Below are 12,123 nucleotides of genomic sequence, written 5' to 3'. Positions count from 1 at the left end.
CGCAAGGTTGCTAGCATGGCCGCACATACTGCGTCCCTGGCTTCCCTACCACTCGCAAGGTTGCGTGCATTGCTCCTCACCGCCCCCCAGGTCGCATGCATGGCATGTGCCACGTCCATCGCTGCCTCGCCAAGTGCTTGGTTTCAGGATTTGTCGGAAGTGCCACGCACGAGGTTGCAAGCACGGCTGCACCACTGGGCGTAAGGTTGCATTGCGTGGTCACTTATGCATCACCCGTGGCTGCACTACCATGCGCAATGTCGCTGGCATGGCCTCCCATGTGTCTATATGATGGCTGGCATGGCCACACATGCCACAAGCATTTCAGCACATGGCACGCACAAGGTTGCACGCATTGCTGCACTTTCATGCCCACGTCTGCAGTTCTCCGTGCACATAGCTGCACACACATGGGTGCTACTGTGGTCCCCATGGGCCATGCAACAGAGGCTCCTTTGCGGCCTTTGGCGGCACACGAGGCACCGACTGCTGCACACGCCAAGGCCATGCCCGCACAACATAGTTTAGGTCTTTAAATCATGTTGTGCAAAACATCCCTTTGGGTTAGAAAAGCTTTGCAATTGGCTATTTGGCACCCAAAGTACAATCATTTTCACTTAAACCTCGTATTTCCATTTTTTTTGGTATTTTTCGTAATGTTTCAATCATAAAAAATTAAAATATGTTGGAATGGTCTAATAATTTTTTAGAACATTCTATCAAACTTTGGAAGGCATCCGAAATTTAGTTTTCAAAAAAATACATTAAAATGGATTTTTCATAGTTTTTTGAATTTAATATGTTTTTTAAAGTTAAAAAACTTAATAAAAAAATAAATATTTATCAGAAAACTATGATTTTTTTATGAAAATAATATTTGGATTTTTCCTTAATTTCATACCAAGTTTCATTTGATTTGGATATTTGAAGCTCAAAAAATAGACCAGTATATTTTTGGGGGGGGTCATGTCTCCTTCTGGAAAGGGGCAAAGAGCATAAGAGCTACCTTGAGGGAGGGGGTGCCACTCCCCAAGTGGTTTTTGAAAGGCCATACAGAGGGGTAGTAGACAATGAGCAGACATGGTAGGCAAACCCAAAAGACCCATGGCATGGGAAAAAAAGTGAAATGGCATGTGGGTTTTGATGATTTGGCCCTTGGTGTGCACCGAGGCATGCCACTGCATGCGGCTAGGTGCGCATGGCTGCCTGCCTTGCATGCCATGATCCCACAACTACTGTAACGTGTGCCAGTCATGGCACAGCATGCCCAACGAATGTGCACGTGCTTACGAATGGTCAGCCCTTCTGTCGCACAACGCCACCCCCTTCTGCCACACAGCGTTGCCTGCCATCATGGGCTGCTGGGCACACATGGATGCCTACCACTTCTTCTACCACATGTTCCAGTCAATGCACAACATTTCCAAGGAAGGTCTGGCTTGTGAAAATATGTACATGGCGCGTCCATCCCAACAGTCATCCCCTCTGTCACACACAGTTGCTTGCCATATTGTGTGCTGCTGGGCGCGCATGGCTGCCTGCCTTGCACTGCAGTGCCTCCACATCTTCCGCCACATGTGTTTGTGACCGTACAGCATGCCCAAGAGTGGCATCGTCTGTGCAAAACACCTTCACGGTATATCGATTTCGAAGATTTGGCCCTTGCTGTGCGTTGCGCCTGCCACTGCGTGTTGCTTGGTCGTCGTGGTTGCCTAACATATACCTCTATGCCTCGACAGCTGCTGCCCCTACACTCGTGGCTGCAAAGAAAGCCCGACAAAGGCTTGGCATGTATGTGAAAACATGTACATGGCTCATCTATCCAGATGGTCAGCCCATCTGCTGCACACCACTGCCTGCAACCGTGTGCTGCTGGGTGCCCATGGCTACCTATCTACTATTGCCATACCCCCACAATTGCTGATACATGTGTCCGTAGCTGCACAGTAATTTCCAGAGAGGCATGGCATTTTTAAACAAGTAAATGGCCAATGCGTCCTGATGTTCAGCCCCTCTGCCGCACACCATTGCCTGCCACCCTAGGTTGTTAGGTACGCAAGGGTTTCTGCCTTGTGCTGCCATGCCCCACAGCTACTGCCAGATGTCCCTATAGCCGCATGGGATGCCCAAGATAGGCTTGGCATGTGAAAATCACCATCAAGGCACGTTGGTTCCGATGATTTCCTTTGATGTGCGTTGTGGCCTACCATGGAGTGCTGCTGCCACATACGCCGATAGCCACACAACATGCCCAAGAGTTGTATGGCATGTGAAGGACAACAACATGGCATGATAGTCCGGATGATTAGCCCCTTTTTTGCACCTTGGCCGGCCAATGCATGCTGGTGGTTTGCATGGCTGCCTGCACACTGCACCTACACCCTCATCGCAGCCTATTGCCACTTTTGCTAGTTTTATACAGCATGCCCAAAGGAGTCATGGCATATGAAAAATGTGGAAATGACGCGTTGGCCCCATTGATTAATCCCTTCTAGGCACCATGGCAGTTTGACATGCTTTGTTTCCTGCCATGTGCAGTTGTGCTGGTGCCACTTTTTACAAGCATGGTCGTAGTCACGCATTTCAACCCCTCTTTGCTCTTTGGCTTGTTGTCATTTGTAGGACATGGTGCAAGGGGTGGGTTGTTGTCTACATTTGACGGAATCATTGGTCAAGTCAATGTGCACAATAAATATTTGGTTGGTCCCTCCGCCCATCCCATTGTTTTTTGTTTTTTTTAAATTGCACTATCGTGGGTTTGTTGCTTCCAAGGATTTTTTACAGCCAGTGTTATAATATGACATTAACGTGGGTCTCTGGAGAACATAGGTTGCAAGCTTGCAGGTGGAGACAGATCACGAGTCCCTCCCCCTCCCCCCCCCCAACTTTTGTTTTTAAAAAGAAAATTGTATTCTCGTGGGTCTGTTGCTTGCAAGAGTTTTCTCATGCTTGGTTTTGTGGCCTTCATGGTATTTGGAGAAATGCGTTTCTAAGTCGCGCCTGGGTGCAGAGGTGTTTGCATGCCTCTTGCCGCAAGTGTTATAATGCGACATTAACGTGGGTCTCTGGAGATCATAGGTTTGCAAGCTTGCAGGTGGAGATAGATCACTAGTCCCTCCCCCTTCCCCCCCCCCCCCCACACTTTTGTTTTTAAAAGGAAAATTGCATTCTTGTGGGTTTGTTGCTTGCAAGAGTTTTGTCATGCTCGGTTTTGTGGCCTTATGGTATTTGGAGAAATGCGTCTCTAAGTCGTGCCTAGGTGCGGAGATGTTTGCATGCCACCTTCCAGAAGTGTTATAATACGGCATTAACGTGGGTCTCTGATGAACATAGGTTGCAAGCTTGCAAGTGGATACAAATCACATGTCCCTTCCCCCCTCCACTTGTTCATTTAAAAAATTTACATTATCGTGGGTTTGTTGCTTGCGAGAGCTTTCTCATACTCGGTCTTGTGGCCTTTGCTATTTGGAAAATCACATTTCTAAGTCGTGCCTAGGTGCGGAGGTGTTTGCATGGCTCTTGCCGCAAGTGTTATAATACGACATTAATGCGGGTCTCTAGAGAACATAGGCTGCAAGCTTGTAGGTGGAGATAGATCTTGAGTCCCTCGACCCCTATTGATTGTTGAGATTTTCGTGCATAGCGGGGCTATTGATTTTTCTTCTACCAAATCCTTATTACGTTGTAGTAGGTTTGGTGGTGGATTGTGACGGTAGTGGACGCATTGCACGTGAGTGGCTATTGTTTTTCTTGTGGTTGTGGGCTCTTTGCTTGTGTATTGAACCACTATGCACAGATACCTCAATGGGTCGCGATCGGCAAAAGTGTCTTTTTTAAGAGCATGAAAATTGTTCCTGTGTTGCTTACCTAGTTGGATGGAAAGATGCTGCCCCTTCACTCTCATTTCATCCCTCTTGCCGGCCCTTGTGGTTGGTGTGAGGTGGCTTGGCATACGATGCATATGTCCACTTTCTTTGTGTCACTGGTGCACGTGCACTATTTGTGCTCTAGGATCCGGGACATTTTGTGGGGCAAGGTGGATGTGTGTGTGTGTCCTCTTGAATCCTTTGGTTGCGCCTCGTTGCACAAGATTGATAGACTGCCATTAATGTATGGAGCAGCATTACCCAATGCACAATTGGGGATGTGGTTCATGGAGTGCTTTGGCGTCGAGAAGGAAAGTTTCCTGGTTGATCCTGCCAGTAGTCATATGCTTGTCTCAAAGATTAAGCCATGTATGTGTAAGTATGAACTAATTCAGACTGTGAAACTGCGAATGGCTCATTAAATCAGTTATGGTTTGTTTGATGGTATCTGCTACTCGGATAACCATAGTAATTCCAGAGCTAATACATGCACCGAACCCCAACTTTTGGAAGGGAAGCATTTATTAGATAAAAGGTCAACGCGGGCTCTACCCGTTTCTCTGATGATTCATGATAACTCGACGGATCGCATGGCCTTTGTGCCAACGATGCATCATTCAAGTTTCTTCCCTATCAACTTTCGATGGTAGGATAGTGGCCTACTTTGGTGGTGACGGGTGACGGAGAATTAGGGTTCGATTCTGGAGAGGGAGCCTTAGAAACGGCTACCACATCCAAGGAAGGCAGCAGGTGCGCAAATTACCCGATCCTGACACGGGGAGGTAGTGACAATAAATAACAATACCGGGCTCTTCGAGTCTGGTAGTTGGAATGAGTACAATCTAAATCCCTTAACGAGAATCCATTGGAAAGCAAGTCTGGTGCCAGCAGCCGCGGTAATTCTAGCTCCAATAGCGTATATTTAAGTTGTTGCAGTTAAAAAGCTCATAGTTGGACTTTGGGATGGGTCGATCGGTTTGCCTCATGGTGTGTACCGATGATCTCATCCCTTCTGTCGGCGATGCGCTCTTGGCCTTAATTGGCCTGGTCGTGCCTCCAGCGCCATTACTTTGAAGAAATTAGAGTGCTCAAAGCAAGCCTACTGTCATAGACCGCCCACTGAAGGCCCATAGGCCAAGCCCATTAAACTCATGGACTTAGGCCATTGGGCTTAGTAAGGCCCAGTTTCTAGAGATTTCTACCAAAGTGTGGAACTCTAGATATTTTATACGAAAATATTATGTAGGGAGGTTTCTAAAGTTCTCCACTAAGGAGGTGGCACTATAAATAGTGGTGCCCTCATTTAGCCAAGGCACCAAGTAAGTGAGGTCTCAAGCCTTGTACTCAAGAGTTCTTTAGTGTAATACAAGTTCATTCTTCCCAAACTCACTCTTGTGTTCACTTCTTCTCTTCCCAAGTCCCTTAAGGAGTGTGGTTAGGCTGACTTAGTGCTAGTGGGAGTACTAAGTGCCAGTGCGGTTGCTTAGAAAGGTCTAAGGCTATGACAGTTGTGGTATCAAAGCTTCGGTTTTGAGGGAGCCAAGCTTGTGGGATAAGCATTATGTCTACCCTTTTAGAGGCACACGACGTTGCAACATGTGAGTAGAACCGTGGAAGGGAGGGAAACCCCAACACTGGGAAGCAAAAGAGGAGCAAAGACAAGTCCGTATATGTTGGCTGTGCTATGGAGTCTCACTTAGCTCGGGTGGAGCTAGCAATGGGCGAGGTGAAGGGACACCTTGATGTTGTAGAGCAAAGTGGGGAGGAGCTCGAAGGAGAGCTCAAGGAGTCCCTATTGAGTACTCTCAACACCATGGCATATGATCAAAAGGAGGATTTTGCATCCATTAATGCTCATGTGTGGGAGGGCATTTCCACCTTCAAGGATCAAATGCGGGAGGCGTTGGCCAAGATAGAAGCTTGTGTTGCTGAGGTACATGAGGATTAGGCTTTATGTAAGAGGGCGGTAGCCGGGGGAGCTACTACCTCACGAGAAGTGCCTAGGATGGAGGTGCCAAAGCCCAAGCCATTCTTTGGGAAGAGAGATACATGGGAAATCGACAACTTTTTATGGCACATGGAGAGGTACTTCGAGGCAATGGCACTTAATGATGAGGCATCAAAGGTACGGACCGCTACTCTCTACCTCACCGATGATGCAACTCTATGGTGGCGTAGAAAGCATGCCAATATGGAGAGAAGTATGTGCACCATAGACACTTGGGATGATTTCAAAACTGAGTTAAAGAAACACTTCTATCCCGAGAATGCCACCTTCTTGGCTAGAAAGAGCCTAAAAAGGCTTAAACACACAGGTTCTATTCGGGACTATGTGAAGGAATTCTCTACCCTAATGCTCGAATTCCCAAGTATAACCAAGGAGGAGCTCCTATACAACTTCATGGATGGCCTCCAAGGCTAGGCTGCATAAGAACTACAATGCCGAGGCATGCAGGACCTTGCCTCAGCCATCACAGCAGCAGAGTTATTAGTGGAGTTTAAGAGAGACGATAGTTCTAAGCCCAAGAAGGGCACTAATGGGAAAGGTGGGGGAGAGAAGGGGCCTTAGACATACCCTCCCAAGGAAGGTAGTAGTAAACCATCTTCAAACAAGGAGGGTAGGCCCAAGCAAGACAAAAGGGACAAGTTCACACCCAAGGATAAGTGTTTCTTATGTGATGGTCCCCATTGGGCTAGGGATTGCCCCAAGAGAAAGACTCTCAATGCCCTACTCGAGGAGAAAGAAGACAATGAGGCTCATATGGGGTCCCTACAACGACTTAGTGCCGTCAAGGCTAAGACAAAGATCAAGGCCACAACCTCACAAAAAGGGCTAATGTACGTGGAGGTGCATATCAATGGTAAGCCCACTCATACCATGATAGACACAGGTGCTATGCACAACTTCATCTCAACAGAAGAGGCGAAGAGACTTGGACTTAAAGGGATCAAGGAGGGAGGATGGCTTAAGGCCGTCAACTCCCAAGCCCATCCCATACATGGTGTTTCTCGAGGGGTCGAGTTAAACATCAGGACATAGAAAGGCACAGTTGACTTGTCGATAGTGCCCATGGATGATTTTCAAGTGGTGCTTGGCATGGATTTCTTACAAAAGGTTAAGGCCATACCCATGCCATTTATCAGCACGGTTTGCATTATGGAGGAAGGAGCTCCATGCATGGTCCCAACTGTACAAGGGACCAAGGATGGCCCAAAACTTCTTTCGGCTATACAGCTCTAGAAAGGAGTTAAGAAGGGGGAGACAACATACTTGGCAGCACTCTTAGAGCCTAAAGAAGATGGTCCAACTAAGGTGCTACCCAAGCCAATCGAGAAGGTCCTTGAAGAGTTCAAGGATGTGATGCCAAATGAGTTGCCCAAGAGGCTTCCACCTAGGAGGGAGGTGGATCATGCCATTGAGTTGGAGCTAGGTGCCAATCCACTAGCAATGGCACCATATAGAATGTCACCACTAGAGTTGGAGGAGCTAAGGAAGCAACTCAAGGAATTATTGGATGCGGGATTCATTCGCCCTTCTAAAGCTCCCTACGGTGCCCCGGTTCTTTTTCAACGGAAGCATGATGGATCGCTTTGACTATGCATCGACTATAGGGCATTGAACAAGGTAACAATCAAGAATAAGTATCCCATTCCTTTGATAGCAGATCTATTTGATAGACTTGGTGGGGCAAGGTACTTCACCAAGTTAGACTTACGATCGGGGTACTACCAAGTCCGCATCGCAGAAAGTGATGAGCCCAAGACAATGTGCGTGACTCGATATGGCTCATATGAGTTCTTGGTGATGCCATTTGGACTCACGAATGCCCTGGCTACATTTTGCACCCTTATGAACAAGATCTTCCATCCCTACCTTGACAAGTTTGTGGTGGTGTACTTGGACGACATCGTTGTCTATAGCAATACATTGGAGGAGGACGTGCAGCACTTGAAGATCATCTTTAAGGAACTAAGGAACAATCAGCTCTATGTCAAGAAGGAGAAATGTGCATTTGCACAAGAGGAGGTAATGTTCCTTGGTCACAAGATTAGAGGTGGAACCTTACAAATGGATGAGAGCAAGGTGCGGGCTATCCAAGAATGGGAGGCACCAACTAAAGTGACTGGGCTAAGGTCTTTCCTTGGCTTAGTTAACTATTATTGGCGGTTCATTCAAGGTTACTCAAGAAGGGCAGCTCCACTTACAGACTTACTAAAGAAGAACCGACCATGGTTATGGTCGGACTCATGCAAAGAGGACTTTGAGGACTTAAAGAAGGCTATCATGGGGGAACTGGTGCTTACCCTACCCGACTATGGCAAGCCATTTGAGGTGCACACAGATGCATCTAACTTTGCTATCAGTGGGTGTTGATGCAAGAAAGGCACCCCATTGCCTATGAGAGCCGTAAGTTGAACGAGACAGAGCGGCGCTACACAGTCCATGAGAAGGAGATGACTGCGGTGGTGCATTGCCTAAGGACATGGCGATACTACCTACTTGGGTCACAGTTTGTGGTGAAGACAGATAATGTTGCCACTAGCTACTTTCAAACCCAAAAGAAGTTGAGTCCTAAGCAAGCTAGATGGCAAGACTTCTTAGCAAAGTTTGACTTCATCTTTGAATACAAGCCGGGCCGGGTAAGGCCAACGAGGTGGCTGATGCACTTAGTAGAAAGGCAAAGTTAGCTTCTCTTAGCCAACCGGAGGGGGAACTTCTAGAGTTGATCAAAGAGGGCCTCCAACATGATCCTATGGCTAAGAACTTACTTACCCTTACACGGGAAGGCAAGACACGAAGATTTTGGGAGCAAAATGGTTTGCTCTACGCTAAGAAGAGGAGACTCTATGTGCCTAAGTGGAGTAACCTATGGAGAAACCTCATTCACGAATGCCACGACACTAAATGGGCTGGCCACCCAGGACAAAGGCGCACGTGGGCATTGTTGGAAGCGGCTTACCATTGGCCTCAGATGCGGGATGACATAGAGGCCTACGTGAGAACTTGTCTTGTATCCCAACAAGACAAGGTGGATTAGCAACCACCCAGGGGACTATTGGAGCCACTTCCCATACCAGAAAGACTATGGGAGAGTGTCTCTATGGACTTCATCAGTGCCCTACCCAAGTCAGAAGGGTGTGGGTCAATAATGGTGGTGGTTGACAGATTTTCAAAATATGGCACATTCGTGGCAACACCAAGGGATTGTATGGCAGAAGAAGTGGCAAGGCTATTTCTAAAGCATGTCCTCAAACATTGGGAGGTGCCACAATCCATAATAAGTGATCAAGACCCTCGCTTCACAGGGAGGTTCTGGACAGAGCTATTCAAGTTGTTGGGATCGTCGCTACACTTCTCAACAAGCTTCCATCCACAGACCGATGGGCAAACAAAGCGTATTAATAGCTTATTGGAGCTTTACTTGAGACACTTTGTGAGTGCTAACCAACATGACTGGGCCAAGTTGCTTGATATGGCTCAGTTCTCTTACAACCTCCAACGAAGTGAGGCTACGAACCAAAGTCCATTTGAAATTGCCACGGGACAACAACCCTTAACACCAAACACAGTGATGACCGGTTACATAGGGAAGATCCCTTCGGCATTTAAGGTTGCCAAGGAGTGGCAAGAAAAGCTAGATGTGGCTAAGTCATACCTATACAAGGCCACCAAAAAGATGAAGAAATGGGCTGACAAAGGGAGGCGACCAGAAAACTTCAAGACCGGGGACTTGGTACTTGTGAAGCTTCTACCCCAACAATTCAAGTCCCTAAGGCAGGTACATAAGGGGCTGGTTCGCAGGTATGAAGGCCCGTTCAAGATAACCAAAAAGGTGGGCAAAGTATCCTATGAGGTGAGCCTACCTCCTAAACTCAAGATCCATCCAGTCTTCCATGCAAGCCTAATAAAGCCATACCATAGAGATAAGGAAGACCCAAGTCGTGGAGCCTCAACAAGATCACCAATGGCAATCACTACTTCCTACGGCAAGGAAGCTGAATACATGATCACGGATCGAGTCATCCGAAGGCGAGGAGTACCACCTAGTAGGGAGTACTTAGTCAAGTGGAAGGAGCTACCAGAGAGCGAGGCAAGCTGGGAACCCGTTGACTCTTTATGGCAATTCTAAGACCACATACAAAGGTTCCATGAAGAAGATGCGACGAGGACGTCACCGAATTAGATGGGGGAGAGTTTCACAGACCACCCACTGAAGGCCCACAAGCCAAGCCCATTAAGCCCATGGACTAAGTCCATTGGGCTTAGTAAGGCCTAGTTTCTAGTGATTTCTACCAAAGTGTGAAACTCTAGATATTTTATAAGGAAATATTATGTAGGGAGGTTTCTAGAGTTCTCCACTAAGGAGGTGGGAAGCTTCTAGTTTCCACCCCAATCGTTGGATGTAAGACACATGTACATATCTTAGCCATTCATTGTAACTAGGAGTGACTATAAATAGAGGTGCCCTCATTTAGCCAAGGCACCAAGTAAGTGAGTTCTCAAGCCTTGTACTCAAGAGTTCTTTAGTGTAATACAAGTTCATTCTTCCCAAACTCACTCTTGTGTTCACTTCTTCTCTTCCCAAATCCCTTAAGCAGTGTGGTTAGGCTGACTTAGTACTAGTGGGAGTACTAAGTTCCGGTGCGGTTGCTTAGAAAGGTCTAAGGCCGTGACACTACGCTCTGGATACATTAGCATGGGTTAACATCATAGGATTTCGGTCTAATTGTGATGGCCTTCGGGATCGGAGTAATGATTAATAGGGACAATCGGGGGCATTCGTATTTCATAGTCAGAGGTGAAATTCTTGGATTTATGAAAGATGAACCACTGCGAAAGCATTTGCCAAGGATGTTTTCATTAATCAAGAACGAAAGTTGGGGGCTCAAAGACGATCAGATACCATCCTAGTCTCAACCATAAACAATGCCGACCAGGGATCAACAGATGTTGCTTTCAAGACTCCGCTGGCACCTTATGAGAAATCAAAGTTTTTGGCTTCCGGGGGGAGTATGGTTACAAGGCTGAAACTTAAAGGAATTGACGGTACGGCACCACCAGGAGTGGAGCCTGCGGCTAATTTGACTCAACACGAGAAAACTTACCAGGTCCAGATATAGTAAGGATTGACAGACTGAGAGCTCTTTCTTGATTCTACGGGTGGTGGTGCATGGCCGTTCTTAGTTGGTGGAGCGATTTGCCTGGTTAATTCCATTAACAAATGAGACTACAGCCTACTAACTAGCTATGTGGAGGTGACCCTCCACGGCCAGCTTCTTAGAGGGACTATGGCCGTTTAGGCCACAGAAGTTTGAGGTAATAACAGGTCTGTGATGCCCTTAGATGTTCTGGGCCTCACATGCGCTACACTGATGTATTCAACGAGACTATAGCCTTGGCCGACGGGCCCAGGTAATTTTTAAAAATTCCATCACGATAAGGATAGATCATTGCAATTGTTGGTCTTCAACGAGAAATTCCTAGTAAGCACGAGTCATCAGCTAGCGTTGACTACGTCCCTGCCCTTTGTACACACCGCCCATCGCTCCTACCGATTGAATGGTCCGGTGAAGTGTTCGGATCACGGCGACATAGGTGGTTCGCTACCATCGACGTCACGAGAAGTCCACTGAACCTTATCATTTAGAGGAAGGAGAAGTCTTAACAAGGTTTTCGTAGGTGAACCTGCGAAAGGATCATTGTCGATACCTGCCCAGCGAGACTTGTGAACATGTTGCATTGCTCGTTCAAGGTTGGGCGTGGGAGCATGAGCTCCTTCCTTCTCGACCCTTGTAAAAGGTCGGCCTGTGATTGTTCGTAACATTCGACCCAAACACAACCACCAGCGCAGTCAGCACCAAGGAACTCGCAACGAAAAGGACATGACATCATTGCGCCTTTGGTGTGGTGTGATCATCCTAGATCCGAATCTTTATCTTAACGACTCTCGACAACGGATATCTTGGCTCTTGCATCAATGAAGAATATAGCAAAATGTGATACTTGGTGTGAATTATAGAATCCTGTGAACCATCGAGTCTTTGAACGTAAGTTGCACCCTAGGCCATCGGGCTGAGGGCACGCCTGCCTGGGCATCATGCGTCATGTTGCCCCACCTCCTTTACCCCTTGCGTTGGTGGTGCGGAGCGAAGATTGGCCCGCCGTGTCTCTGTTTGAGGTGCGGTTGGCCCAAAGTTAAGGGCTTCTTATGTGGCAAGTGTCACGATGAGTGGTGGATCAAGCCACTTTGCCATT

At 47.3% G+C, this 12,123-nt stretch overlaps 1 non-coding gene across 1 annotated transcript; it reads left to right on the top strand.

Moving 5' to 3' along the window:
• Nucleotides 1-11,810: 11,810 nt before the first annotated feature.
• On the top strand, nucleotides 11,811-11,966 carry LOC122086987. The gene has a single exon (XR_006142619.1). It is a non-coding gene; the product is annotated as a 5.8S ribosomal RNA (ribosomal RNA).
• Nucleotides 11,967-12,123: the final 157 nt, after the last annotated feature.

This window comes from Macadamia integrifolia, chromosome 1 (assembly GCF_013358625.1).
Source record: "Macadamia integrifolia cultivar HAES 741 chromosome 1, SCU_Mint_v3, whole genome shotgun sequence".
NCBI lineage: Eukaryota > Viridiplantae > Streptophyta > Magnoliopsida > Proteales > Proteaceae > Macadamia > Macadamia integrifolia.
This window is presented reverse-complemented; position numbering and strand designations above follow the sequence as displayed.